Source organism: Cricetulus griseus, chromosome 7 (assembly GCF_003668045.3).
Source record: "Cricetulus griseus strain 17A/GY chromosome 7, alternate assembly CriGri-PICRH-1.0, whole genome shotgun sequence".
Taxonomy (NCBI): Eukaryota; Metazoa; Chordata; class Mammalia; order Rodentia; family Cricetidae; genus Cricetulus; species Cricetulus griseus.
The window spans coordinates 71,463,219-71,467,555 of record NC_048600.1 but is presented as its reverse complement, the minus strand read 5'-3'; the positions used below and the strand labels follow the sequence as shown (position 1 = coordinate 71,467,555).

The following is a 4,337-nucleotide window of genomic DNA, read 5'->3' as shown; positions in this document are numbered from 1 at the left end:
AATCGAATGCTTTGTTCTTTCTCAAGTATGTGTGTGCTGTGATTCTGTACATGGAGAGTAGCCTGAAGGGAAGGAAAAAGATTTAGAGATGCCAGTTAGAAACCTGTTAAATCTGTTTCTGCAAACTACATGGGAAATGAAGAAGCAGGGCAAGGGAGGAAAGGAGAGAGAAAGAGAGAGAGGAGAGAGGAGAGAAGAGGGAGGAGAGATAATATCTAGGAACACCCAAGGAGAGGAAACCCCATGTATGGGTATGGTCACCCAGAAAAACGTGAGACTCACATTTGCCATTTCCACAGTGAAAATAAAACGTAGTCTTAGTTATTGGAGTGGTACAAAGAGTGTTCTGTATAGATTAGTTATGGCAGTAGGGTTGTTGGCCTCTATATGTTTACCACTTAAAATCTTTGTGTGTGTGTGTGTGTGTGTGTGTGTGTGTGTGTGTGTGTGTGTGTGTGTACATGCTCCTGTGTGAGTGCAGGCATGTGCACACCACAGCACATGTGGAGTTCAGAGGACAGCTTCAGCTGTTGGCCCTCACCTTCCACCTTATTTGAAATCTGGGTTTCTTGTTCCCTGCTGTTCATGCCAGGCTAAATGGTCCAAGAGTGTCCAGGGATTCTCCGTCTCCCATCTTCTTGTGGACGCACTGGGATTGCAGAGGCACACTGCCACGTCAGGCTTCCTGTGGGTTCTGGGAATCCAAAGTCAGGTGGCAGGTACACCCAATGAGCCATCTTCCCAGCACCTTGTTGACTTTTGCTGATTATTTTCCTGTCTTTCCAAGTACTCAGGTCTCAGCAAAAATCACTGAAAACTCCCATTATGATGCAGGCTATTCTCTTACTTTTGTACCTTTTTACATCTCCTCTTCTGAAGATGTATTTAGCTTCCCCTTTACAATGCACATTTTTTTTTGTCCTTATACACAAAGAGTGACTCCTGTAAACAGGATATAATTAGATTTTAGGTTCTAATCAATGTCTTATAATTGGAGTATTTGGACAATTTACATTTAATTACAGAGATATCTGGGTTTAATGATATCATCTTGCTATTTGTTTTCTATTTGATTTATTCTTTTCTTTGTTCCTTTATTCTTTGATAAATCAATGCTTTTTATTACTATATTTCTCTCTCGATTTGTCCTTTAATTAGACATCACATTATTATTCCTTTAATGGTTTTCTTAAAAATTGCATTAATACCTGGATTTATTAGACTCTTCAAAACAGAACTTTTCTCTCTTCCCGAGGGAGGCAAAGATCACGTGGCTGATTAATTCAATTTACTTTTCTCAATTTTTTGTGCCATTGTTGTTATATAGTTGAGCTTCTTACATTAATTAACTTACTTAGTGTTTGCACATGCGTGCGTGCGTGCCTATGTGTGTGTGTGTGTGTGTGTGTTCATGCATAAGCCATAGTGAAGGTACAGAGGTACCAGGACAGCTTGTGTACGAGTTGGTTCTCTCTTTTTAACAATGGGTTCTGGGATTGAACTTTGAACTCAGGTTGTTAGGCAAAGCAGCAGGTATCTTTACTTACTAAGATATTTTGTCAGTCCCTTTTTATATATTAAAACACCCCCACACTCTTATCAAATGCCTATTTTCATTTAATTAAAAGAAAGTTGAGTCAGCAGCTTGCTTTCTTGTTCAGGTGTTACCCCCCCTGCCTCAGCCTTCTGTATAGTTGGCATTACAGGCATGTGTTGTGCCAAGCTTCTCAGCCTTCACCGCCACGGGGAAATTAATTTCTATTATTTATAAATTGCCCAGTCTGTAGTGTTTTGTTATAGCACAGACCCACCCCAGAACCTCCTTATCACAGTGAATCTGATAAAGAATTTAAAACAGTGATGATGAGTTCAATGAGATCCAAGAGAATACAGAGACATACTTACATGAAATCATGAAGATTATAAGAAATTAAACAGAAGGGGGTGGCCGGGTGGGGGGTTGAGGCAGAGGAGTTCGAGGATGCTCCTGACGTGGAGCCACTGGAAGCCATGCTTAGCAATATCATCGAGGAGCGCAGCCTTAAGTGGATCTTCGTCGGGGGCAAGGGTGGGGTGGGTAAGACCACCTGCCCTAGCGGTCCAGCTGTCTAAAGGACAGGAGGGTGTTCTAATCATTTCCACAGACCCAGCCCACAACATCTCAGATGCTTTTGATCAGAAGTTCTCCAAGTTGCCTACCAAGGCCAAAGGCTATGGCAACCTCTTTGCTATGGAGATAGACCCCAACTTGGGCGTGGCAGAGCTCCCCGACGAGTTCTTCGAGGAGGACAACATGCTGAGCATGGGCAAGAAGATGATGCAGGAGGCCATGAGCGCCTTCCCAGGCATTGTTGAGGCCATGAGCTATGCTGAGGTCATGAGGCTGGTGAAAGGAATGAATTTCTCAGTGGTAGTATTCGACACAGCACCCACCGGACACACACTCAGACTCCTGAACTCCCCCCCCCCCATCGTGGAGCGGGGCTTGGGCCGCCTCATGCAAATCGAGAACCAGATCAGCCCCTTCATCTCACAGATGTGCAACAGGCCGGGCCTGGGGAACATGGATGCTGACCTCCAGGCTAGAGGAGACATTGCCTGTCATCCGATCGGTTAGCGAACAGTTCAAGGACCCTGAACAGACGACCTTCATCTGTGTGTGCATTGCTGAATTCTTGTCCTTGTATGAGACGGAGCGGCCGATCCAGGAGCTGGCTAAGTGCAAGATCGACACCCACAACATCATCGTCAACCAAGCTCGTCTTCCCTGACCCTGAGAAACCCTGCAAGATGTGTGAGGCTCGCCACAAGATCCAGGCCAAATACCTGGACCAGATGGAGGACCTGTATGAAGACTTTCACATTGTGAAGCTGCCACTGTTACCCCATGAGGTTCGGGGAACCGACAAAGTCAACACTTTCTCTGCCCTGCTCCTGGAGCCCTACAAGCCCCCCAGCACCCAAGAGCACCACCACTCATCCCAGCTGCTGCCACTTCACACCCTCCTCTTTCCCCATGGGGCAGAGTTTGCACAAAGTCACCCATAGTACGGGCGGGGTGGGGGGGCGTTTAGGAGGTGGGAAGTTGGGAGGGGATCTGTTCCCCCTGGAGGGGTCTGGGGAGGCTGCAATGCCCCCACCTCTCCCTGCCTCACACTCCTCAATAAAATAATCTTAAACAGCTGTTTGTTAATGGAGGCATGGGTAGGTAAGCACCTGTGTACAGCCACATAGATTGTACACTGCACCAAAGTCATCTCTCTCTCACTCACTCACACACATAGGGATCCATCCATAGCAAACCTAGGGTGATAATGTGTTTGTGGTAACAGCTGTGGAAAGAGGCTGTCTTGGGTAAAGAGCAGCCGGGTCTTAAAGATATCCTTGTTAGGGTTGCAAAGCTCCCTTCTTTAAAAACTCATACCAGGTGTGTTGGCACAGGACTTTAATCCCAACAGGAAGAGGCTGGTGGGGTCTCTGTGAATTCGAGGCCAGCCTGGTCTACAAAGTGAGTTCTAGGATAGCCAGGGCTGTTAAACAGGTGAAACCCTGTTTAAAGAAAGAAAAAGCCAGTGTGGGAATCTTTGGGACCCATGGCCAGCCCCAGGCTAGTAGGGAACAGATTAAGCAGGCAATGAGCCCAACACCACCTGTTGTTTAGTTTGGGAATTAGTGGGCGCCCTGGGCAGAGGGTTGGCCTGCCAGACTGGGGATTAAGGATCTGTTTCTGCCTTCCTGACAAGCTTTGAGCCTCTCTTGGGGTGGGACTGATGAGGATTGGCAGGAGGCAGATGATGCTAGAGGTTCCCTTGAGGCTGGATCTGCTTTCAGAGAAGGCTTCCCGATGCTCCCCAGCACAGTCCCCACCTGTCCGAGCTGTACTTTCATAGCCCTTCAATTGTGGACCTGAACTGTGGTGTGGATTCTTAGACAGTACACCTTTGGGGAAGTTACTTATCACACCCCCATCCCCTGCCCTTCTCCCTACACCCACTGAACAACCCTGTAATGGACACCTGAGAGACCGGGAATAAAACATGACTTCTGAGTGTTTTTTTTTTTTTTTTTTAAAGAAATTAAATAGAGACCTCATTTTTGAAAAAGAATGAAATAAAGTATGCAAAACAACCAAATGCAAAAATATAGTTGGAAGCTTCAACAGCCAAATACTTCCAATGGAAAAAAATATCTGAACTTAATGAAAGGCATTTTGGAATATCTTTATTAGAAAAGTAAAAGACTAAAAAAAGTATTTAAAACATATGGGCAGGTTGACAAGATGGCTCAGTGAGTAAACCAAGTCTGAAGAAGTGAGTTCAATTCCCAGGACCCCTATG

General features: G+C 45.8%; 1 pseudogene; it reads left to right on the top strand.

Annotated features, from left to right (window-relative positions):
- The first annotated feature begins 253 nt into the window (after positions 1–253).
- On the top strand, positions 254–3,048 carry LOC113836761 (annotated as a pseudogene).
- The last annotated feature ends 1,289 nt before the right edge of the window (positions 3,049–4,337 follow it).